This window comes from Notamacropus eugenii, chromosome 5 (genome assembly GCF_028372415.1).
Source record: "Notamacropus eugenii isolate mMacEug1 chromosome 5, mMacEug1.pri_v2, whole genome shotgun sequence".
NCBI classification, from domain to species: Eukaryota; Metazoa; Chordata; class Mammalia; order Diprotodontia; family Macropodidae; genus Notamacropus; species Notamacropus eugenii.
The window spans coordinates 257,757,776-257,785,224 of record NC_092876.1 but is presented as its reverse complement, the minus strand read 5'-3'; the positions used below and the strand labels follow the sequence as shown (position 1 = coordinate 257,785,224).

At 39.5% G+C, this 27,449-nt stretch overlaps 1 protein-coding gene across 2 annotated transcripts in view; it reads right to left on the bottom strand.

Moving 5' to 3' along the window:
- The window catches only part of MFSD6 (major facilitator superfamily domain containing 6), a 94,478-nt gene extending 77,679 nt beyond the window's left edge, over positions 1 to 16,799 (bottom strand). Inside the window, exon 1 of one of the 2 annotated variants that reach the window (XM_072612683.1) lies at positions 16,660 to 16,799. The gene's annotated coding sequence lies outside the window, so the exon portion shown is untranslated. The remainder of the gene's footprint in view (positions 1 to 16,659) is intronic. The other variant, XM_072612684.1, reaches the window with a different exon arrangement.
- Positions 16,800 to 27,449: the final 10,650 nt, after the last annotated feature.

The following is a 27,449-nucleotide window of genomic DNA, read 5'->3' as shown; positions in this document are numbered from 1 at the left end:
TTAATCTCTTGCAGCCTGCCTTCTGACCCTACCGTTGTACTGAAAAATCTCTCTCCATGGTTATCAATGATCATTTCACTATTAAACCCAATGACCTGTTCTGAGTCCTCATCCTTCTTTCCTTCTTTCAGCCTCTGCCACCCTGAACAACTGTCTCTTCCCTGGGAGTCTATAACACTGAACAAGACAGAGGAAATAGTTCTGAATACTTCACATGTTGAGACCATTTACTCTGAGCTCACAAAAGATATGAACACTTCATTGAGGGGTTACACAGCCCATTCTTGTACCAGCACATAGGGAATCAGGACAGCTCTGATCACTGCTTCTCAGTTTCCTTTGACTGAATATCATCCTTCTACCCACTAATTGAGAGAATCCCACACAGTTCTGTCTTGATCTCTGTTTTACATTATCTTCTTTAGTACACTCTCATTAGCTTTCATTATCGTGTAGGTGCTCATCACCTCATGCCAAGATTACTGAAAAAGCTGCTGGTGGATTTGCCTGCTTCAAGTCTCTCCCCACTACAATTCATTCTTCCTTCAGCTACTAGAGTTATTTTCCTATAAAGCAAATCTGATCATGCTGCTCCTCTACTCCATGAACTCAAGTGGCTCCCTATTGCCTCTAGGAGCAAATACAAAATGCTCTGTTTGCATTCAAAATCCGTCATAACCTAGCCCTCTACTACCTTTCCAGTCTTCTTACATCTTAATCTCTGATATGTATGCTTTGATACTGATGTCTTGACTTCCACGAACAAAACAGTCTTTCTCTTGGCTCCAGGCATTCTCTCTGGCTATTCCCCATGCCTGATATACTCTCCCCTCCTCTACTCTTACCTCCCTGGCTTCCTTTAAGTCTCAACCAAAATCCCACCTTCCCCAACCCTCTTCATTCTGGACCTTACCACTGTTAGTGATTTCCTATTTATCCTATGGTTAGCTTGCTGTGTGTACATTTGTTTACATGTTGTGTCTCCTATTGCACTGTGAGCTCCTTGAGTCTTTTGCCCTTTTTTGTATATCTAACTCAACACAGTGCCTGGCACACAGTAGGTGCTTAATATACATTTATTCATTAATATTCCATTATCACCTCCAAACAAATATATATAGAACCAGCCTTAATCACTCTCCTAACTTCAGTTCCTTGTTATCAACTGCCACCTAGATACTTCCACTAGAATATCCCAAACTCAAATTCAACAAATACAAAATAGAACTCATAGTATATTAAAAAAAAAAAATCCTTGCTCCAAACTTTCCCATTTCTGTTGATTTCTTTCAATCCCCCAGGCTCAACATTCTGAAGTCTCCTTGAACTCTTCTGTCTTTTTCAATCTCCATCTTCAGTCAGTTACCAAGTCTTATTGACTCTACCTTTACATTCTATCTTGCATCCATGCCCCCTCTCCAATGACAGAGTCTCTAGCCTCTGCTTCAGACTTTTATCACCTCTTGTCTGGACCAATGTAATAGCCTCCTAATTGGTCTCCAGTGTCTCCCTTTTGCAGTCTTCCTCCCTACAGATGCCAAAATGATTGTTGTAAAACAAAGATCTGACCAAGTCATTACTTCCCCATATATACACCCTCAAAATTTTTTAATGGCCATCCATTTCCTCTAGAGTAAAATACAGCATTTAAAGCCCTGTATAATATGGTCCCTACATACCTTTCCAGTCTTATTTCATATTGCTCCCACGTGCACATTCTCCATTCCAAACTGGCCAGTTAGCCGTTATGTGTACGTGACATTCTAACAACTGCCTCCATGCCTTTGCACAAATGGTCCCTTATCTAGAACAATGAATGTGACTATTGGCAAGATGAATTTTGAAGGACAGGGCAAGATGCTACTAGAATTAATGGAGAATTCCTTCTCCCTATGCCTAGAATCCTTCCTCAATTCTGCCTCATAGAATTCCTAGCTCAGGCACCAACTTCAACAGTCTTTTCTTATCCTATAAACTATTAAAATTTACTCTCTCTTGAAATTAAATTGCATTATTTTGTATATAACTTGTTTTTATTTACTTGAATATATGTTGTATCACCTCTTCTTATTAAGCTCCTTGAAGGCAGGAGCTGTTTAATTTTTGGCTCTGTATCACCAGTGGTGGGTACTATACGTTGTGCATGGTAGGTATTCAGATGTTTGTTCAACAGAAGAGAATATGTGAAATGCTAATTAAGTATATTTTATTTAAGTATATTTATTTACAAATAGTTCCAGTTATACAGCTATTGTGGTAAAAAAAATTATTAGTTTTGAGGCTGTGTAGCTTTTAAAATAATTTTTAAATTATCAATTTTGCAAGACTGAGTACCTGCCCTCAGGTAACTTGTAGTCTATTTATGAAGATGCAACATAAACATAGGAAAATTCAAATAATAGTACCAGAGTTAAATAATAACTTAAGACTACAGAGAGTCTCAAAGAAAGAAGGCATGTGATTAATAACCAAACGAGTATACCAGCAGTTCCAAGGAGAGAGAGATCTGGTTACTTATTTGAATATGTGTTCCTTGAGAGCAGGGGCTGTTTCACTTTTTTATTTTCTATTTCTATTTACAATTCTCTTATTTTTTATTTTTTTAAAATTTACATCCATATGCATAGTATTTAGTACAGTGCTTGGCACATAATAAATGTTTTACAAAAGTCTTTTCATTCACTCTTTAAGAATCTTACAAAGAACATTATGCCTTTAATCTATGTCTTTGATTCACTTCAAGGTATTAGGAAGGCCAACATCTCATATCAACACATCTATTAAAATATACCACATAATTAATACCCATTTAAATTAACCTTCTCAATGACTCAATGGAACTCTGAGTGCTTACGCTAAGTGAATGTTTCAGGTATTAGGCAAAGTTCACAAGCTGGAAAAACCCTATGAAGCTGAAGGAACAACCACTGATTCTACCAATTTTCCTAAGTGTGCATTTCTTAAATATAACATAATACTTATACCTAATTAGGAAAATATGTCTAGTTTCATCCATATAGACATTCTGATCATTTTTCCCAAATCTCTGGCTTTTCAAAAATGTCAGAAGAAACTATGAACATGATGGGAGAAGGGATCTGAAAGCATACACATATGACACTTCTAGGTATATAACATTAAATCACTGCTCAGATTGACTGGTTAATTCAAAATTACATTAAATGAATACAGTAGTTATGTTACTCACATATTTAAAAGATCTATGCTCTGTCTAGCCTTCTTTAGTATGAAAAAGTGAAAGACAGCTGTTCATGGTGCCTTACTATAAAAAAAAAAGGGAGAGAATGTGTTATAATATAGGAGTAGAAATTTAGAGTTCCCAATGCCAAACATCTATTAAAGTGATCACTATGCACTATACTTTGCTAAGCAGTGATAGAGCTATGCTGATAAATGTTACAAGTTCCCATTCTTGAAGAATTTAGAATCTAGTAGGGATGATGAGCCATGTATATAAGAAAATAAAATATAAATTGGAACAGAATAAGGGTATAAGTGGAGTATTAAGAGCCAGATTGTGGAGAAGTCACTTTCAGTTAAAATTATCAAGGAAAGATGTCATCAAAGAGATAACCATTTGAGTTGTGCCTAAGCAGCTCCAGAATTGTTGAGGTGGAATGAGGATAAGAAAGAGGACAGGAGGCAGATTTCACTCATAAGCAACAATCTGAGTAATAAAAAAAGACAAGAGATGTATAGGGTGTGTTCAGGGGATAAAGACTGGCTGAAATCAGAGTGTGTGAAGAGAAAAGAAGGCTAGAGCTAGATTGTGGAGGAACCTTGAATAACTACTGAGAAATATGGACTTTGACAAATATTGATGAGACACTAAAGGTTTTGAATGGAGGATGGTGTGATCAGATCTATTTTGACATTAGGAAGTCCTATAGGTAACGAAGGGAACCTAGAAGATATAAAGTCCATTATCAGAGGCTATTGCATTAAATGTAAACAAGGTAAAAAGGATCTGAATTAGGAAAGAGAGGAATGGGAACAGGAAGGAGGGGATGGATTCAAGAGATATTACATAGACTTGATAGGGCATAACCGGACATTAGGAATGCAGCAGAAGCTAGATACCAATAAAGACCAAGATTACAACACCGTGAATGATTTTGCCATTGACAAAGATAGTGAAGTAGGAGGAGCAGATTTAAGGAAAAAAGATGAGTTTGGTTTTAAACATCTTGAGATTGCAGTATCACTTCAACATATAGCTAGATAATGTCCAACAGGTAGTTGGAAATGAGAGTCTGGTGACTAGAAGAGCAGTCAGGGATGACAATTTTATGTGTGTGTGTGTATATATATATATATATACATATATATGCATATATATGTATATATATATACACACATACACACATATATACACACACATATATATAAAATATAGCCTATATATTATATAGATAATATAGCCTTCAGATTCATTCACAAAGCAATGATGATTGAAGCCATGTCACTGAATAAGACAGGGTATATTAAAAAAAAAAACAGCTAGGAATAAAGCCTTGCAAAATTGTTATATTAAGATGACAGTAAGAAAGGGGGTAAATCTTGAAAAGGAGATAGAAAGAAATTAGGTAGGTAAAAGAACCATATGGATATAGGTCCTGGAAACCAAGGAAAGTACATCAAGGAGAAAGGCTAATCTACAGAATCAAAAGTTAGTTCATGAATGATTTGGAATGACAACAGAACACTGGACTGGGTAATCAGGAATTCAAAGCTCTGTGGTTGCTGTTTATTAGTTTCAGTTGTGTCTGACTCTTCATGACTCCATTTGGTGTTTTCTTGGCAAAGATACTGGAGTGGTTTGCCATTTCCTTCTCCAGCTGGTTTTACAGATGAGGAAACTGAGGCAAATGGGGTTAAATGACTTGCCTAGAATCACACATCTAGTAAGTGTCTAAGGCTACATTTGAACTCCAGGCTTCCTGACTCTAGATCTGGTGCTCTACCCACCATGCTACCTTGCTGCCCAACGGTTCATGAGTGACTAAATGCAATTTCAGTTAGACAGAAACTAGATTTCTAAAGGAAAGAGAAGATAAAATAGTGAATTTTCTTAGGAATATATTCATTCATTAACTATTAAGAGTCTAAGAAGTACACAGCATTTAGCTAGACAGCCATTAAAGGGTGTGCAAAAGAAAAATTAGATGACAAGACATAAAGATGCATCTGTGTATATTTATGTGAATATTTGTGAAACAAGCAACAATTCAAAATAATATAGAATTAAGTGCCAATAAAAGAAGTACAGATGAGGAGGGTTATAGGAATTCAGTGAAGGAGATGATGATCAGGAGCTAGAGGAGACAGGATTCTAAAGGAAGGGTAGGATATGGATAACTGGAGAGGAACAGCAAGTTTCCAGAAAAGGCACACAGCATAAGAAGTCCATGAACACTAACAGTTCAAAACAATATGATAGGTTCAGAGGACAGAGAAGAAGATAGTTTTACCGAAATGGACATTTCATACTGAGGAGCAAAAGGCAAAATTTTTAAGTCTGGGGTGTAAATTGAAAAATCAATAAAGCAAAACAAAATGTATCAAAGGTGTCAATAAGTGTTATCATACCAAGAAATTAACTTCTGATATTTGGGTTTTTTTCCTACAAGACTGGAAGACATTAATTATGTTAATATTCATGTAAAGGTATCATTTTAGAATCAATTACACCGAACGTAATCTTGTACACTGACTCAGAAATAATCAGCATTCCAAAACACAGTTTTAATATGCCCTTCCCACACCTGGTAAGGTCATTTTCTCATGTGAATTCCTTAGCATGTATTTGTCATTTTATACTTTTATCTATCTTTTCACATGTGTGTCCTTGTTTCTCAAACTAGATCTTAAGCTCGTTGAAGGCAGGGATGATGTCTGAACTTAAAACTCTAACATAGCAACTGCACTCAGTAGCCAAGTTTTCCTCAAATTTCATTTTGCAAATGGCACAGTGTAATTCTTTGCCATGATATATGGACAACTCATAGGTCAGGAGAATCAAACATACCCATGTGTTTGTAAGTTTAAGTTCCATACGAGTTCTGGAATATCTTCTGAGGTGCACTGCAGTACATCATCTCTCAATAAGTGTTTGTTAACAACTTTGAACAGCTTAAGAACCTTAATCAAAGCAACAACCAATCATGATTTCAGAGGACCAATGGTCAAGTATGGGCACTGACTGAGAAGTGATGGGCTCAAGACGGAGAACAGATACATATTTTTGAAATGGCTAATGTGGGGATTTATTTTGCTTGACTGTGCATGAAGGGGAGGTGGAAGGGGAAGAAAATGAATCTTTATTAATTAAAAGTAATTTCAATTAAAAAAAGTTTGTTGATAATGATATTATATTCTGAGGCCAGTGAGCATTAGTAGCATAAAAATGGGCAGTACAATGCACGTTGTATTTTATTAAATATGTTATTTCAAAGGAGATGAATCTCCCCTCAGCTAAAATATTTCTTTCAAGTGGTGGTCCTATGCATCCCTGATTATTCATGATGCTAGCCAAAAGAATTCTATCCAACTCAGCAATACTAGGAATCTTTTAACAATTCTGAACTTTGGGAATGCTCTAATATAGTTTAAAACTCAAACACGACCTCCTATTCTCTTTTATGGTAGTACATCAAAGGATTTAATCAAAGTTGTCTTTTAGATATTCATCTTATTGTGGATGTTCATGAACTTATGAGCCTGATAAAACCCACTTATCTCCTGACAGAGCATAGTCAGTTGAAAGTCCTGAATGATAATTAAGTAGATCTAAGGCAAAAACAGCTAATTATTTTAAATAGTTATAAGAGTACTGTGAGTCCTCCAGAATCTATAGTGAAAAAGTCATACTGGTAAAACAATAAATCTAAAATATTAAGAGCCTAAATCCTGTATTATATACTTTCTGCTTCAATTTATTAAAGGGACGGGAACTACAGGAGAAGGAATTGTTTTCTTTCTACTAAAGGTTGGGGTAAGAAGGAGAGATGGAGACGAAAGAGAAGCCTTCAAACCTATATATGGCTACAGAAACAAAAAAAAGTAACCTGATTTCAACCACTCTTGTGTCTTAATAAACACAGTATAAATATCAAAGACAATTTTATAACTAGGACCTTTTATCCACACCGCAGAGCTAAATTCTAATTTGTCAGTCTTTGGATTGTGATTGTGTGTGCCAGAAAGCTATGGCTTGTGAAAAATCAAAGAACATCCTGCCTCTAACATAAGCCAGGTGGCTAGTGAACATCAAATAATCAAATTCTTATTACAGCAACCTCGAATATGAAGTTTTGATTCCTGTCTTCTGAGTTCTGCCTTTTACAACAATAGGAATATATTTTCAAGGATAGGACAATGAAAATGCTTAAAATAAATTAATAAGCATACAAGTCATAGTATATTTTAAAGTGAAATTACACATGCTTAATGAAAATAGAACCCAAACCTATTTATCTCATACCACACAACTAACCACAACAATGAAATTCAAATAAATGCATGTATTTATAGGTAATTCACATTTTAAAATGGTAAGTTAACGTTGGAACTGGTGTAAACTATATTGCCACTACTTATAACATTGTACATGGAGGAAAATACATTTCAAGTTTCAACACAAGGCAATTTGAAAGGGGAAAAAAGGCTTTCCTCATACTCCAATCCTATATCGGGCCACAATCTTGGTAGTAGAGTACCTACTGCTGCTCAATAACACCTAGAAACACACACACACCTCAATAATGCCTTGTTGACTATGTCAACTGGTCAAAATTTCAGAAACTACTAATAGTTGGGGAAAAACGAAAATGTAAAGAAAAGAAAATTCTAGTCAAAATGTCTAGGATTTGATTTCTCAAATCTAATGCTTTTTGAGTGTTAGTAAATGAGAATCTATCATTTTAAATTTATTTAAATTTTCTATTGACACATCTGACTACTTTCAATGTGTTTCTATTAATTTGTTGGCTTCAGACTATTCCCTTGAAAGCATTATATTCTCAAACAGCAATGTGTAAATTTATTATATGTGTAATGCATCATACCCTGAAATTAGATTTATTTTTTATTCAGTGAGGCGGGAATGATAATGAACCAACTAAAGCAGCACCACATGCCCTCTACTTTGATAACAGAGCTGTTCCTCCAGGTTAAAAACTTAAACGTATAATTTATATACCACTAGTAGAAAAAAATGCTATTATCATGGAAGGGTCATTTAAAAATATATGCTATGGAAGTTGGGGCTTTTTTTTCCTGTTTAAAGGACAATCATGTGGCTTTCAATGAGACTTAGCAAATGATTGGGAATGGGAATGCAAAAGAAGGGGAGATGAACTTCATGCTGGCATGTTTATTATTGAAACATACTTTTACAGAAAATGCTTTTTAAATGGGACAGCCAACAACGCACATGAAAGCATTCATCTCCTGGACATATCACTGAGCCACTGAATGCTAACAAAAGACACACCATCAAGACAACTGGGTCCTCTACACAGTCATGCTACCCAACCTCAAATAAACACACAGTTGGCTGCACTACAAAATGTTTTCCTTTCTTGAGTCTTCCCTGCGTCCATCCCATTGCCCTCAGCTACTGATCATGCTCTTTTTTTCTTTAAATCCCTGACAGTCTTCTCTCTCCCTCCAACTCAACTCATCTACTTCCTGGGAATATGGTCAGGTCTACCCCATCCTTTAAAAACCTTTATTTGACCCTGACATTCCTCAAAGCTATTCTACATGTCTTCTTCCCTTCCTTGCCAAAATCTTAGAAATAACTGTGTACTTTTAGGCTCTACTTCTTCAGCATCTACTCACTACTCAGTCCCTGGCTACCTGGCTTCTGAAGCAGCCGCTCAAATGAGACTTTCCTGTTCAAGGTTACTCTGAACCACTGGATGACATGCAAAGTCATGAAATGTTTCATATTTTTTTCTACTTCTCCCTCTATACTATATCACTTTGGATCTCATCAGCTCCCATAGATTTAATACTTATGATGATCTTATTCACCTATCCTGCCTCAAACTCTCTGCTGATCTTCAATCTCATATCTCCAACTGCCTTTCAGACATTTTGAATTAGATGTTCAGTAGACATCTTAAACGCAGCATGTCCAAAACAATACTTGTTATCTTTCCCCCTAAACTCTCCCTACCTCCTACTTACCCTCTTATAATAGAGGGCATCAATATCATCCCAGTTTATCAGACTCACAACCTAGGGGTGATCCTGGATTCCTCATTATCTCTCACCCTGTCCCCAACCCCCACTCCACCCAATCTTGTGTCAAGGCCTGTCACAGTTTCACTTCTGCAACATCTCTTGGGAGCTCTTCTCTCTTCTGACACTACTACCACTCTAGCACAAGCCCCTCCTCACACCTCACACCTGGATTATTGCAATAGTCTGCTGGTGGGTGGGGTTGCCTGCCTCAAGTCTCTTCCCACTCCAATCAAGCCCCCATTCAAGTATCAAAGTGATTTTCCTAAGAGGAAGGTCCAAACATGTCATCCCTCTACTCAGTAAACTCTGATTGCTCCCAATCGCCTCCAAGATGAAATACAAAATGCTCTGTTTGGCATTTAAAGCCCTTCGTAACCTAGCCCCCTCCAACCTTTCCAATCTTCTCACACCTTACTCCTTTCAACTCATGCTCTTTGGTCCAGAGATACTGGCCCCCTGACTATTTCTCAATCAAGACACTCCATCTCTCAGCTACAAGGGTTCTCTCGGGCTATCCTTCAAGTCGGGAATGTTTTCCCTCCTCCACTTGGACTACTGACCTTCCTGGTTTCAAGTCCCATCTAAAATTCCACCTTCCACAGGAAGCCTTTCCCAGCCCTTCTTAATTCTAATGCCTTCCGTATGTTAATTATTTCCTATTTATTTTGTATATAGCTTGTTTTGTAAACATTTATTTACATGCTCTCTTCAATTAGCCGTTGAGGGCAGGGACTGTCTTTTAACTCTTTTAGCACCTCCAGTGCTTATTAACAGTGCCTGATAAGGAGCTTAACAAATGTTTATGGATTTCATGACCTCTTAATTGTAAAATTTGAATTCTTTGTGGTGGCCAAAAACTGGAAATCAAGCGGATGCCCATCAATGGGGAATGGCTGAATAAATTATGGTACATGAATGTAATGGAATACTATTGTGCTATAAGAAATTATGAACAGGAAGACTTCAGAGAGGCCTGGAAAGACTTATATGATCTGATGCTGAGTGAAAGGAGCAGAACCAGGAGAACTTTGTGCACAGTAACAACCACAGTGTGCGAGAGTTTTTTCTGATAGACTTAAAAGGTAAACTTAAAAGTCTGCAAGGACTTAAAAAAATTTCCAATGGTCTTTTAAGGCAAAATGCCTTCCATATCCAGAGAAAAAACTATGGAATTCAATTGCAGAATGTAGCAGATCATTTTCTTTTGTATTACACTTCAGTTTATTATATGATTTCTCCCATTCATTTTAATTCTTCTATACAACATGACTATAGTGAAAATGTATTTAACAAGAATGTATGTGTAGAACCTATAGAAAAATTGCATGCTGTCTCAGGGAGGGAGGGGAAAAAAATCTAAGTTATATGGTAGTGATTGTAGAATACTGAAAATAAATAAAATTTAAAAAAAATTATAAAATTCAACGGTGTTTTTCCACTCCTAATTCTTCTGGACAAAGTTTCACCTTTTGATAGTCATGACCAAGTCCTCTTTCAGAATACTTCCTCTTCCCTTTACTTCAGCATCATGGCTTTTGATTTCACTTCTGTTACAAAGTTCTTTCCCCCCTACAAAATCCTCTAAAGTACATCAGATCATAGACTTTAGAGCTGGAAGGGATTTTGGAGACCATTTTTATGCAGGGGGAAATTGAAGCCAAGAACAATGATATTCCCAACATCACAAATCTGGGACAGGACATGGAGCTACTTTGTAGAATATATGCCCTTTGAGGTCAGAGACTTTCATTTTTGTTGCCGAATAAATGCGCAAGAGCTATTTAACTACTACACAGAGGGTCTCAAACTAAACACATGCATGTAATTTCAAGATTGGTTTCTCTTTTTTTGGCTTGTTTAAAACTATTTTTGTTTTTGTCCATTGTTTCAGTTCTACTTCATGGTTTTCCCTATTCTTATATTCCCAAACTAATCATAGTTCTTTGAGTCACTAAGAAACACAATGCTTTTTCTGTCTTCAACCTAGATCCACCAACCCTTGGTGTCAGATTCTAACAACACTCCTCAAAACTGCTCAAACTGCAATACAGTAGTCATCTTGGTAGGGCAGTGTATAAAGTATTGGGCCTGGAGCAGGTAGACCTGAGTTCAAATCCAGCCTCAGACATTTTATAGCTTACTAGTGGTCCTAGACAAGTCACTTTGGCTCTGTCTGCCTCAGTTTCCTCAACTGTAAAAATGGCAATACCTTCCAGGGTTGTTATGAAGATCAAATGAGATAATATTTGTAAAGAAGCACTTAGCATAGTGCCTGACACATAGTAGGTGCTTTACAAATGCTTATTCCCTTTCCTCCCTTCCCTAGATTCAGCTCACAGAAATTGTGTCATTGAGTTTCTCCTTTTCCTACCTCCTGACCAATGAAAAGCATCTTCTTCTCTTTAGTCCTGCTGGATTGAAAATACTTTCTTTAATGCATAATCCAAACAGAATGTATGCTATGGGTAATGGCAAATTAATTTTTCCAGGAGAATCTTAAGTTTTCTATGACTCAATTGGTCAAAAATAGAATTCTATGTCGATTTCTCAGAGTTTATTGGGCAATTACCTAGCAACAGGGCTTCCTGAATCCTACTTTCATAACCTGAAATACAATTAGAACTTTTACATGAATGACATGCTAGATGGTAGATTAAAGTTTTTTGAATGTGTCTTCCTTAAATTAATGTGACAATAATATCGCTTTCAAAATGTTCAGCCACAGCTAAATTTGAATAATTCTTAAAAGAAGCCTAAGTATATGAGCATGGGGAGACAGACAGACACATACACATACACACACACACACACACACGTTCTTCCCCCTCAATTTCTACAAAAGCTAATTTACCTCATGATAAGATCAAATAAAAATACTATGATTTTATGATTTCTCTTTTAAGAGTATCTTCTCTTAATATAGTTTACATAATAAAGCACATAACTGTGGTCTTGTGGATAACATGCACCAGGTAAACATCATAGTTTGCTGTTTCTCTGTTATGTCAGTAACACAAATTAGCAACTGAAGCAAAAGATTACTAAGTTATATGGTAGTGATTGTAGAACACTGAAAATAAATAAAATTTAAAAAAAATAATAAAATTCAACAGTGTTTTTCCACTCCTAATTCTTCTGGACAAAGTTTCACCTTTTGATAGTCATGACCAAGTCCTCTTTCAGAATACTTCCTCTTCCCTTTACTTCAGGATCATGGCTTTTGATTTCATTTCTGTTACAAAGTTCTTTCCCCCCTACAAAATCCTCTAAAGTACATCAGATCATAAACTTTAGAGCTGGAAGGGATTTTGGAGACCATTTTTTTTAAGCAACATGGTACCTTTCCCCCCTTTACAAGGAGTGACTTCACCCTCTAAGACAACTACAGAGGACAAAAACCATCAAGTGACATCATTCCACCCAAAGGAATTCTTTATGGGCTGATATATACTGCACTGAGGTCTATACATCAAACACCAGAAAAGCATCCTGGGTGAAAACAGGGGAGTCAGACTGCTAAAACATAAGCTACAAGTAACCACCAGAAAAGGTAAAAACCAGGTGTCTAAGAACAGTAGCTGACATTTATACAGTGCTTTTAAAATTTGCAAAAGAGCTTTACAGACAGTATCTCATTTAGTCCTCCCCAAAACTCTGCTGGATAGGAACTGTAAGTATTATTGTCTTCCTTTTACTGATGAGGAAACTGAGGCGCAAAGAGACTAAGTGACTTGCCCAGGGCCACACAGTGTCCAAGAAGGATTTGAACTCAGATATTACTAACTTCACATCCAACATTCTACTCATTATGTCATACTGCCTCCTAAGAATGTCAAATATTTTTTTCTTCTTAGTATCTGCAATTCTGAGAATCTCTTCTAATCTCTTTGGTTTCTGCCCCACCTAGATTTACTATTTTCTACCCTAATGATATTCTGGATTAAGTACCATAAATCGTTGAACTCATGATCCTTGACTCAAGATCAACAGGGAAACAGATAAGTGAAAAATGCTGAGTTTGATATAAAGTGAATTCATGGAAATAGATCAAGCTGCCAACTTGTACACACACACACCAAACTAAACTTATTATTAAACTTATATGCTTTTACACTTTTTAGGCTCTGAATGAAGGTTGATAGCAACTTCACTGTATCTTGGTACTTCTACTAGAAAAAGAGGAAAAAAAGTAAAACCTGAATCAGCCCACTAACAGTTTCAATATGCCATGTAATTTGACTGTACATAAATGCACAAATATATTATATACAGTATACATTTAGTAACAAGAACTGTAATCTATCTTGAATGTATGTAATTTCATCTGTTCAAGGAACTCCCACTAGAGAAACTCCTTCCACTGATATAGATCAACAACTCCTAGGTTACTTATAGTCTAAGAGTTACCTGAGGGGGAATAAGAGGTTAAGTGATTTGCCCTTGGACATTCAGCTAGAAGGAATGAGAGGAGAAATTGAATACAGGGCTTCCTGACTCCATGATCAGCCCTCAAGTCATGACACCATGTTGCCTCTGATGTAACCTAGAAACATAAAAGGTTATGTAAAAACAAAGCTATACGCAAAGCGTAGGCTTCCTCTGAGCTTTACCGTATTTGAACAAGCAATGGGAACAAATAGACAAATATGAAGGAGGTATGAATAAGTGAAGAGAACACACAGATAACATTAACTAACACATGCACACTGAAGTTAACATCTGTTAAGTGGAAAGAGACAGGAAGCAGAGACAGAGCACAGTAAAGAAACTAGATAATCAGCCTCTTAATAAACAAACCTATGCCCTGTTGGTGTTTGTCTTTGAATTCACCTTCTTGTCTTACTACACTTACTGTGTAGTAAGTACTACTGTGTAGTAAATACCTCAGCTTACACACAGGAACTATTTGAGAAAAAACAATTGTTGAAATTATTGTTGAAAATGAAAATACGTTGAAAATATATTCAATGGTCTAACTACATCATAGAAATATGAACTTTCCCCCTCCTATTCTCCCAATGCTTCCTACATCTCATTCATTAGTGATGCTCCTCTTCTTCCTTATGTTATTTTAATACCTATGGATAAACACAAGCCACTTTCTGACTTAAAATGTTCTGATCTCAACCAGTGGCCAGCATCCTAAGCTCATAAATGTTAAGGATGCCCTAGATAAAGATAAGATTGATGGTGTGTATGTTGATATGTAGCTGGCTAGACATCATTCTCCCTTGGCATATAAATGTACTATAAGAATAGTTTCACACTATAAGAATAGACAATCCTGTCACATAAATATTTATCCTGCATCTGGCTGGTCAGTTTATTATTCAACTGTATGTATATCCTCTTTATGTTCATTTGCATCACTGCTGTCATATTTTCACAGCAGAATCCTACAGACTTGGAGCTTAAAGGGGTCTCTGAGGTCTTCTTGTAAGAGGCATCATAGAGAACCCCGATTTGTCAACAAAAAACCTGGGTTCCAACATCCATCCTACAAGTTACTACCTCAGCTGCCAAGGGCAAGTCACAGAATGTCTTTCTAGGCCTCAAAATCTTCATCTTTAAAATGGTCATTTTATTATATATGCTCCAGATGGCTCATTCTAACTCTTCAAAGACTACAATTTAATGAATCCCTTCAATTTGAGGAAACTGAGATCTGAGGTAGTTAAGTGACTTCCCTAAGGCCACGTAGCTAATTACAATCAGAAATACAAGATGAGAACCAAGGGCTCTTAATTATTCCAGGTCCAGCATTCATTTCTACTGCAACAGACTAAAGAGAAAGACCACACCGACTCAAATTCTGCCTATCACCCATCATAAATAGTATCTATAAGAAAAAAGATGCTCGATAATTTTTATAAAAGCAAATAAGGAATTCTTCCATGTTCCAAATTTATGGGTGAATTGTTCACCTTTGTTCCAGAGACTAGGCCTGGTGGGAGAAGGCACGCCAAACAAATCTGTAGAGCTTAGATCTCCCTCCCACCCACTTGCTCTACATTATTTCCTTTCTGTACTTTATGGTTCACCTTCTTACTGCTCCTTCACAAAGTACACTCCATCTCAGTACCGTTGCACTGGCCGATCCCAATGCCTGAAATATACTGCCATCCTCCCTTCCAACTTGTAGAATCCCTTACTTCCTTCCAGGCTCAGCTCAAATTCCACATTCTCTATGGAGACTTCGACTCCCTCCCAAAACTGCTTTGGAATTTATTTTGTATTTGTTCTGTGCCTAGATAGTTGTACGTATTGGAGCATATGTTATCGCCCATATTCTCCCCTACCTTTTTAGACAGTAGGCTCTCTGAGAGCACAAGCTGTCACCTTTTTTCTTTGTTCCCAACACAGAGCAATCGTTAAATAAATGCTTATTGATTGATTAGTTCATTTCGGTTGCTTCTTACTGCACGGATGCTTCGGGGGATTCCATCTACCTCGGAGCACTGTTTTGTATCGTCAGGCTGGCCCAGGTTTTCTAGTCTGCTGCCTGCACTGAATATGGAAAGTTCCTCTTGGAGAATGTCGGGAATAATTCTTTGCGTGCGACTATGTAGCGAGTGACAAATGAGATGTCAATTTCTCCCTCCAGAATGGAAGTGGGCATATCTTAGTCATTGTGCCTGTCTGGTGGGAAGATAGAAAGAGGTTCCTGTCTCTGTCCTACGGAGAACGTCCGTACCTAACTCTCCTGCGGGATATTTGTTACCAGAAGTGAGGGAGGGACCTTCTGAAAAGAAGAGGCTAAGGACATTCGTCTCTCTCCTCCCCAGAAACAACAGCCGCCTAAACAGCAGGAGAAAAAACTGGAGACTGACTCCGCAGCCCCTTTGTTTTCTCAAAGCTCAGGTTACGTTTGCGGAAGTCCTGCCCTGCGCCTCTCTGGGTAGGGTTGGCAGCCTTGCCAAGGCACACAAAAACAAACAACAAACCCACCTCCAAAGAACCACGGAATAGGGGGAAGGGGGGGAAGTGAGCAAGCTAGAGAGACAGCGAGGGCGAGGGTGACGGAGACAGAAGATACGCACACGAGATGCCTGAGAATGACTAACCTCCCTGGAGGGCCCCCAGCAAACCATTCCTCCTCCCCCAAGGATACTGGCACAGTCTTCACCCCCCTCGTACCACGTCCACTCCCCTTGGAACGGGTCGGGGGGCCGGCCGATTCGCTCTAGGGAAGAGGTGGTGAGGTGGAGTGGTGGGCACCCCGGACGCCCCCGGCTCCTGGGCTTGGGCAGGCGGGCGTAGCTGGGGGCCAGAGGATGAGCCGGGGATGGCAATCCAGAGTACCGACGTTCAGCTGCGGTGAGCGCTCCTCTCCCATCAGTGGCCCTGGACTGATGGGCTGCCGCCCCCGAGCCCGGGCTCACTCACCTGCAGGGAAGCGGCGGCTCTTAGCTCTGGGAAGCGCTCGGAGCTCCTTCCCCAGGGCGGCGGCCGCTGTCGGCAGGTGCGGAGCCGCTGCAGGAAGCCGGGAGGGGCGGAGGAGCGGCGGGGGCCGTCGGGGCAGCTAGCACCATTTCTGGGTCCCGGCCTCTCTGCCGTCTCTTCCTGGGGGAGGGGGGAGGTGGCAGCGGGAGGCAGGGATGCTGGCAGGCGGGAGTGGGCGCTCCGAGAGGCGGTGGAGGCAGCGAGCGAGCGCAGAGCTCACCCAGCCCCGGCCGCGACCTCCCCCTTTCTCCTCCTCCTCTTCCTCCTCCCCGAGCGGGCAGGCAGCCGCACGCTACCGGCTGGACCCGTTTCAGAGCTCGGCGAGGAGGACCCGGCGCCAGGTGCAACGCTCCGCCTCCCCCGGCCGCTGCTGCGCGGCTGGGGCGGATGCTACCGCCCGCCCTCCTTCCTCGCTCTAGCCCCTCGGGAACCCTGGCGCTCCGTCAGGCTCCCGGGGAGGCGGCCAGGGCACGGGCGGGGTTATTTTCCATCTTCCGCGCATGGCCCGGCGCTGAGCCTCCCTAATGAAGGAGCTGCCCCTGCCTTCCCTCTGGGAGGACCTGGAAGGCCAGAGTGGCCGTGGGTGGATGGAAACGGTGTTGACTGCATTTGGAGAGCGGAGTGGGGGTTGCTAAGGAGGAGGTCGAGAAGAAAGGTGTCTTACACTTGGCACAGCTTTAGCGCTACAACTCCCTCGTTTTACAGATGAAGAAACTGAGACCTAGAGGGGGAAAATGCCTTACCCAAAGTTATACAGCGTTCTTAAGTAGCAGGTCTTCTGACCCCAAGTCAGTCATCAGTGAGTAAACATTTATTAAACACTTACTATGTGCCCAGCAGTGTGCTGAGAGCTGAGAATACAAAAAGGCAAAAGAGATCTCTGCTGACCTCGATAGATTTATCGTCTGCAACTGGCTTTCAGAGCTCTTGAACACGATGTCCAGTACACATTTTAAACCCAACATGAAGTCCCCGTATTCGAAGGTAGACTCCTTTCCAAAACTGAACTTACCCCAGTCCCTGTCCTCAAGGAGCTTATAATCTAATGAGAGAGACAACATGGAAACAATTATGTACAAAGTTAGTTGTATGAAAGATAAATAGGAAATAAGGGAGGGAGGGCACTAGAATTAAGGGAGGTTGGGAAAGGCTTCCTGTGAAAAATGGGATTTTAGTTGGGACTTCATAGGAACTAGGGAACTCAGTAGGCAGAACTGAAGAGGGAGAGTATTCCAGGCATAAGGGACAGACAGAAAGAATGCCAAGAGAAATATTTGAGAGATGGAGTTTTGTTTGTAGAACAACCAGGATGCCAATGTTACTGGACTGAGGAGTAAGTATTGGGGAGTACAATGAAAGAAGACTGGAAAGGTAAGAGGAGATTAGGTTATAAAAAACTGAATGCCAAGTAGAAAATTTGTATTTGGTCCTAGAGGTAATAGAGAGCCATTGGAGTTTATTGTGTAGGGGATGACATGGTCAAATCCGCTGTGCAGTGGCTGATGATTGGAATGGGGTGAAACCTGAGGCAGGCAGACCTACCAGAAGGCTGTTGCAATACTCCACTGCTGAGGTGATGAGGATCTGCAGGAGTGGTGTCAGTGACAAGAGAAAAGGAAACTTATTGGTTGTTCTGTTTCTCCTTTGTTCTCAAGAGGACCATGACATCAGGGAGATGATGACATGACTTGCAGTTGACTTTGATTTGAGTGTTGGAGGGCTGTGCAAGGTCACCAGCATCACTTTCTCTTCCAGAGCCATCTGGGTCCAGTGGCCAGATATTCGTTGGGAGGATTGAAGATAGCCCAGGATGTAATGGGAGACCCTGACCCTTTTAGGCTAAGGTCTTTTCAGGGTTTCACTTTGAGTTTGGTAACACCCATTCAGTGAATAGGCCTCTTTGAGAAATGAGTCACAGGATGGTCCCTTTAATTAAAAAAAAAATCAAACTGGGAGGGAAAGACCCTCAGGGTTGCTAGCCAAAAGAAACGTTACCATTCACATTCACTCTGAGACTGGAGGGCCCAAAATATAGCCGTGTCCAATCTAAGAGCTCCAGAATGAAATGTGATTAAAGTTTGGTCTTTAACGACAGAAAGGAAGGAAGGAAGGAAGGAAGGAAGGAAGGAAGGAAGGAAGGAAGGAAGGAAGGAAGGAAGGAAGGAAGGAAGGAAGGAAGGAAGGAAGGAAGGAAAGAAGGAAGGAAGGAAGGAAAGAAGGAAAGAAGAAAGGAAAAAATCCAGCCAGCAAACCCCAAGTTAACAGGGAAGCTTTTGACAATCAAAATTTATCTTCCTTTGGAGAGAAGGAGAGGGAATGGATGAGCTGAGTTACCCAGCTGGCTGGGCCCCCATTCAGGCAGCTTGGCCTACTCACAGGTTGTGTTTGTCCTTCGTTTTTGAAGAGGGCCATGACATCAAGATGATGACATGACTTGCCGTTGACTTTTATTTGAGTGAGGGAGAGCTGTGCAAGGTCACCAGCCTCACTTTCTCCTCCTGAGCCATCTGGTTTCAGTGGTCAGATATTCATCAGAATGACTGGAGATGGCTCAGAATGATGGAGAGATGTTTTAAAGGCTGGATGTGGGGGGGAGGGGGATATTAATGAGGAGTCAAGGAGAACTCCTAGGTTTGTAGCCTAAGAGACTGAGAGGACAGTATTGCCCTCTGCTGTAACAGGGAAAGGGTGAGGAGGGTTTAGAGGGAAAGATTATGAGTTCTGTTTTGGACCTGTTTTGTTTAAGATGTATGCTGTTAGAAGTGTCTGAAAGGCAATTGGACATGGGAGATTGGAGGTCAGCAGAGAGCTTGGGGCAGGAGAGAGAGATTTGAGAATCATCAGCAGAGAGATGATTATTAAATCTTTGAGAGCTGATGAGATCACCAAGTGAATTAGTATTGAGTGAGAAGAGAAGAGGATATAGAACAGAGCCCTGAAGCACACCTAGAGTTAGAGGGTGGATATGGAGGAGGATCCAGAGAAGGAGACAGTCCCATAGTAGGGAGAGAATCAGGACAGAGAGGTGTCCTGAAAACCAAAAAAGGAAGAGAGTATTAAGTAAGAAAGGGTGATCTGCAATATCAAAGGCTACCATTGAGGTCAAGGAGAATGAAGATTGAGAAAAGGCTATTGAATTTGGTAATTAAGATCATTGGTAGTATTGGAGAGAACAATTTAGGTGGAATGAGAAGGCAGAAAGCTAAATTGTAAGAGGTTAGAAAAGAGGGAAAAGAGTGTGGAGGTACTTAGGATAGACAACTTTTTTGAATGGTTTAGCTACAAAGGGCAGATTTTATGTATAAAAATATATGTATGTGTATATATACATACACATACATATATACATACATATATATGCATGCACACATATATGGGGTGTGGCAGGATCAAGTGAAGGTAATTTTTTTTTTAGGATGGAGGAAACATGGGCATGTTTGTAGGCAGTAGGGAGAGATAGAAAATAAGTGATAGTATGGGGTGACAGGGCAGTCTGTTGGAGGAGATGAGCTGAAATGGGATCATTTGAACAGGTAAAGGAGTTAGCCTTGGTAAGAAGTAAGACTGTGTCATCTTGTGAGACAGGTTTGAAGTAAAGATCTCAGAGTTGTGAGTGACCTTAGAGGTCCATTCATAAGTGAACAAATGATCTTTTCTACAATAAACTAAAAAAGATCCTCGTTGAGGGAGAACCCACTACCTCTCTAGGGAGTTATTCTACTTTTGATTGTACCCATTTTTAGGAACCTTTTTCTTACTTTGTAATCTTATCTATGGGGTAGCTGGGTAGTGCCAGTAGACTCCACTGGACTACAAGACTAGACTACTACTGGAGTAGACTCCAGTGCCAGGCCTGGAGTCAGGAAGACTTATATTCCTGAGTTCAAATCTACCCTCAGACACTTACTAACTGTGTGACCCTAGGCAAGTTATTTAACTCTGTTTTCCTCGATCTCCTCATCTATAAAATGAACTAAAGAAGGAAATGGCAAGCCACTCTGGTACCTTCACCAAGAAAACCCCAAATGGGGTCACAAAGAATTGGACACAACTGAAAAGGACTGAATAACAAAAATCTAACCCATGTGCATACCCTTCCCATATATATGACTACCAATCCATGTCATCTTATCCATCCTCCATATAGCTGCCTAACGTGGTCCTAAAGCACAGTTCTGACCAAGTCACTTTCCTGCTCAAGATATACCAGTGGTTCTTGACTCCAGCAAAACACACACACACACACACACACACACACACACACACACACACACAATCCCTTATTTGATATTTGAAGGCATCTAGGTAGAATAGTAGATAGAGCTCTGAACCTGGAGCCAGGAAAATCTGAGTTCAAATGCCTCAAACACATTATTTATTCTCTATGTGATCTTAATCTATTAGATTCCTTCTCTGTAAAATGAAGATAATTATAGTACCCCCTTCTCAGGGGTGTTGTGAGGATCAAATGAGATAATATTTGTAAAATATTTTGCATGCTGAATGCTAATTGTTGCACATTAATTCCATTTTCACAATCTACACGGGCATATATGTTGTTCCCTATACATAACATTCTGTCTTTAGGCTCCTCCACATGCGAGGGGGTCCCCATCCCCAGCTGGCTTTGTACTTCCTTTGTTTAGCTTTTGTACTTAAATGTGTACCTCTTCTTCTTCTTCCCAAAAGAAAGTAAGCACTGTTTGGTTTTCTTTTTAATCGCTTGCCCCTGCATACAATAGATGTCTAATAAACACTTATTGCTTCAGTGATTGTCCAGTGTGATTCTGGTCCATGTCCTCTCATAAATCCTGCAGAGAGGGTCCGCTCAGCACACTGGGGGCTTCCTTCTCCATATCTTAACATTGAATGGGTTACCTTTAGAACACTCCAACTGTTTTACTACATGAAAACTCACCTTCAGCTTTTTGTATACATGGTTTTTTCCAATTACATGTAAAAAACCAGTTTTTGAGTTTGAGGTCTGAATTATCTCCTTCCTTCTTCCTCCACCTCCACTGAGAAGTGAAGTAATTTAGTATGCTATATATGTGCAGTCATGCAAAAAATATTTTCGTGTTAGTAATATTGTAAAAGAAAACAGAGCAAAAAACATGAAAAAGATAAAGTAAAAAAGTATGTTTCAATCTATATGCAGACAGGCTCTTATTCTAGAGGTGAGAGCCTTTCTGAATCTGATTTTTATATTGCTGAGAATAGCCGTCATTCACAGTCGATCGTCACACAATATTGCTGTTATTATATACAATGTTCTTCTGGTTTTGCTCATTTTACTTTGCATCAGTTCATGAAAGTACAGGTTTTTCTAAAACCATCTTGCTCATTCTTATAGCACAATAGTATACAGAAAAAATGTATTTCATCACAATGATGTACCACAACTTGCTCAACCATTCCCCAATTAATAGACATCCCCTCAATTTCCAATTCTTTGCCACCATTAAAAAAGCTGCTATATATATTTTTGTGCAAATAGGTTCCTTTTCCCCTTTTAAAAATCTCTTCGGAATACAGAGCAACAAGAGTTATTTCTGGGTTAAAGAGTTTTATTGCCCTGTTTTATAGCCCTTTGGGCAAAGTTCCAAGAGGGTGGTTGGATCAGTCACCATGTTTCTTTACCTTGAAAATTTAGTCTTCTTGTTTAATTCCTAGGAGAGAGATTATATGGGACTTTGTGGAATTCAAAGACACATTAGACACAAACTAGACACACTAGTTTACATTTATCTAGAATGGAGGCACCATTTTAGGGCACTCACGCCTGCTCATCCTGCACCTACCAAGGTGGTTTGGACAAAGCTCAGTCATGGAAAGTCTGCCTCTAAAGACAGAGAACTTTCTTTTCAAGCACTCATTGGCTAATTAAATTCCCTACCCCAAAATAATTTTAATTACAATAAACTAGATTATGACTCCAAACTCCAGGGGTTCCCTAAAGGGGTGGGGGTGGGAGGAGAATGAAAGATGTAATCAAAGTAGGGTGAGGGACATGTAATTTATTTCTACCCATACAGGAAAGGCTAAACAGTTTTTGGAAACTTCCAAGAGCACAAACAACAGGTTTCAGTAACTTAGAACTATTGGTCCAGTCTACAAGGAAGCTAATATTTAAACCTCATCAGAACATAGAGCAGTTTGTATGACTGCTAATTAGGTATCTTACATTTTGTTCTAACTTGGAACTTTCCTTACAACTCTGCTGGAAATTCAACTGAATGCAGACCCATCAGTAGCTAGCCTCTCTGATACAGAAGCTTCTACCTTTGTCAGCCAGCTCCAATCCTATGGCACCCACAGGCTCTGGATCTCCTGAACTCATGAAGTCACTTCTATTCATGATACTCATTCACCTAAGATCAGGGGAGAAGCTACATAAAAAAGGAAAAAGCAATCAGGGACCCAGGCAAAACCTCTCCTAGTTAGGACACATGCCCATGGCTGCATGGAGGTTTGATAGAAGATAGAGGCAATTTCTACTTCTCCCACCAGACTCTTAGGGTACAGCTTGAAACAGTCCACACAAATTAGGAAGGAAGAGAAAAAGGGAAGAATGTTTCTCTCCTTTTTGTGTATACACTGAGTCATCAGCAGCCAATTGGGAGACTTTTGGTTCTATAGGGAAAACTCCCAGCACTGAGTCATATGTCTAGAAGTCAGTCTCACAACTCCCATATGAGGGACCAATAGTCAGAAAGGTCAGCTTTGAGCATGCACTATGTGGGCCAGGCATGGTGGATAGCAAATGGATTCCATTACATTTATATCACAGAATTTTATTAGAAGGAAACTCAAAAACTATGTAACTGCTGCTTATAGACCTCGAATAAAGGACAATCTATTATCTTTAGAAAAAGGCTATACTACTTAGAGGCAACTCAAGTTTTAGGAAAGTTTGTTTTTTCTGATATCAAGCCTCAATTTGCATCTTTATAAATCCCATGAATTGCTCCTGTTTTGTTTTTTGGAACCAAACACAATAAATCAAATCTTTTTTCCACAAAGCAGCTTCTTAAATCTTTGAAGGTAGCTATCGTGTCCCCATGGCAGACTAAATATCCCCATTTCATTCAGTTGATCCACATGCAAAGAGAAGTCAATGTCCTTCACCAACCTGGGTGCCATTATCTGGACACTCTCTAACTTATCAATATCTTTTTCTACAGAGCTGGATTTACCAGGGCAGACTTCACAAGAAGAACCACACTGTATTCCTTGAAGCCATGTCTCTGTAGTTCAACATTGCTTTAACATTTTTGGCTTCCATATAACCATAACTGCTTTTCAGTTACAAAGCAATTTAAGTGCATTATCTCATTTGATCCAAACAACAATCCTGTGAGGCAGGTAAGGCACATATTATTTCTACTTTAAATGTAATAGATTCGTGTTTGTCCAGCTTTGACACTCAGTAATGCCTGAGCCTAGGGAGCAAATAATCATTGGGAGAAACTCCTAAAGCTTCATTTTGCATAGAGCATTTTGTACCTGGATACAAGGGAATTAGGTCAAGTTTGTACTCTAATTGAAGGAATGCAGTGCTCATGGTGGTAACCAGTAAAGAATGGGGGAAGTAGCCCCCTACAAAGCCTGACTTTGTGGCAGCCAATAGTAAACTTCAGCTGCTGAGGAACAGAACTTGCCTCTCAGGATGCCATTACCTAAGAACAGAGAAGGAGATGAGACTTACTACATGGTTGAATTTTCTACACTCTGCCTACCCTGTGAAACACTTTCCTCGCCCAGATCATGAGTCTTCCTGGGGATTGGGTTCTCAGAATCTGATCTTCCTTTAATCCCCCTTTTTTGCTAGGAAAGGAGATTTGAATTCCCACAAGTATATGTTCTGAGAGTGTTTATTTGTTTGTTAATTGTTTTCATCATAATTTAATGCTTTACTTTTTAAAAATGTATATTCTTGAATCCCGAAATTTCAGAATTTTTAGAGTTTAGAAGGACATATATAGTGACCACCTAGTTTGAACCCAAACCAGAAAGGATTCTCCAATACAATATACATAAGAAGTGATCATTCAGATTATTTGAAGACCAAACATGAGAAGTGACCATTGAGACTGTTTGAAGATCAGTGACCTTTAAGGCAGCCCATTCCACTTTGGAACAACTCTATAATTATCAGAAAGTTTTTCTGGTGCCAAGTTTAAATTTGCCTCTCCATGACCAAACAGAATGAATCTAAACCTTCTTCCACATGATGGCTCTTTGAATGCTTATGTAGCAAGTTTGTTCTGGCTCATTTTCTTTTTTTTTTCTTTTTCAACTTGAAAGAGAATATGAGATTTATTCAATTGTTCCAGAAAAGATTGGGTTGGATTACAATATACACATTAGGGATTTCTCTCTTAGAGGGCATTTGTAGTAAGAGTTACGAGTAGTCACATTCTTTCTAAGACAACTACAACCATTTTTATAGTCAAGACAACAGATGAATTTCAGCTCAATATATAATAGAGTTTAAACATAATAGGTGCCTCTTGAAGCATGGAAGAGGTAGCACACCAGTTCTTTCAACATGGAGAACTTAATTTGTCTGGCCTGTTTTCTTAGAGCCAGAGTGCTACATTTGTCTTTCTGCATTCTAAGGGGAATACCATCAGTTTGAGTCCCCAATAACTGTGGTCTCCCATTGTCAGAGGGCCAATGACTAACACCCCAGTTCCATTAAACCACTTAGTATCAATAAGCTTTTACAAAGTGATATTTACTTCAAAGATATAGCAAGATATGACACCCATCACCAACTTTTGGGGAGGAAGATAAACTTACCCATACTCCACTTTGACCTTTTGGAGAATAGATTAAAAACTTAACTCAGTTTGTATTTGTCCTACCAAGTTCATGTCCAAATGTGACGTGACTGATGAGTCCTTGTGCTGGGGTCCTGAAGGTCACTACCAAAGATCAGTCCTTGCTCTTCTGGTTTAATGGGTTTGGAAACCCAAACTCTGGAATACTGGGGTGCAAGAGTACATTAGTGAGGACCTTTCAAACTTACTTGGTTATGAGGCTCCATTTCCTTCACCTAAAACTAAAAATAACAAATGAAAAGACCAAGGACCACTCCCTATTTCTCATGTCCAGAAGGCCTCAGCATGGTCTCTCACTAGAGAAAAGGAGACTCTGAATGAAGCAAACAGGTGAGTAAGACAAAGAGGAATTAATGAAAGCTGATAGGCCTTTTTAAATGCTTCTTCAGGCAATAAAGCTGTTTAGATGAATGGACCCAATTACAAAACATCTATCTGTATATGCTCCACAATCTCTCCAAATCACTTCCCTTTCACATCACAATAATCCTAGAAACAGTGTCTTGACTTCCACATGGAGAGTTTGCATTAGCGTAGAAAGCAAATAGGATTTGTGCATGAACCAAATCCCCATTACACTTAAACAGAGCTTTCATGTACACCTTAGGTCTTCTTTCCTCCAAACTAAACATTCCAATTTCCTTCAGACAGTCTTCATATGATATGAACTCAAGGCCCTTGATCAGCTCTCTTCTATGTGTTCTTTGCCTTATTATTGTCTTTCTTAAATTGTAGAGACAATAACTGAATACAACACTCCCAAAGAGGTCCATTAAAGACAGAGTGTAGAGGAGATATCATCTCCTTATTCCTGGAAGCTACGCATCTCTCAATATAACCCAAGATCAAATTTGCCTTTTTGTCTACAATACCAAACTGTTAACTTTTATCTAACCTTCAATCCATTAAAACCCCAAATCTTTCTCAGAACATCTGTTTAACCACAACTTCCCCATCTTATATTTTTGAAGTTGATTTTGTACCCAAGTGTAAGACTTTACATTTATCTCTGCTGAATTTCACCTTATTAGATTCAGTCCTGTGCTCTAGCTTGTCAAGATTTTTTTTGTTTGGGTCTGATGCAGTAATTCAATGTGTGAGCTACTAATCTTCCCACCTTAGTGTCATGTGCAAATTTAATAAGCAGGCTATTCAGTGATAAAAATGTTAATACTGGAATAAGCACAGATTCTTGGGGCACTCTCTTGAAAGACTTCCTACTGCACTGGCACTAAACCATTAATGGCTAACCCTGGAGTTTGATCATCTACCTAGTTCTGAATCTATCTAATTGTACCATCATCTTGTTCATATCTGCTGATCTTTTCCACAAGAATATGAGATACTTCATCAGAAAGTATTCCTAAATTCTAAGTGTATCATAGCTATAGCATTCCTCTTAGGGACTAATTTAAAAATCTTGAAGAAAAAGAAAGGTTAATTTGGAGTGACCTATTCTTGATAAAGACATGCTGTCTCTTTGAATCACTAGTTCTCTTTTGAGATACTTACCTATCAGGGCATCTAGGTGGTGCAGTGGATAGAGCACCAGTGCAGGAGTCTGGAGGACCTGAGTTCAAATCTCACCTTGACACCCACTAGCTGTGTGACCTTGGGTAAGTGACTTACCCCCATCCTGGGTCATCTCCAGTCATCCTGATGAATATCTGGTCACTGGATTCAGATGGCTCTGGAGAAGTGAGGCTGGTGAACTGCACAGCCCTCCCTCACTCAAAACAAGGGTCAAGTGCAAGTCATGTCTTTATTTCTCCAATGGCATGGTTTTCTTCAGCAATGAAGGATGAACATACACATGCATTTCAAAACCAAATTCCAATGACCTTTTCCCTTCTCTCCAAGCATGCTTTCTTCAGGGTGGTGGCTAGA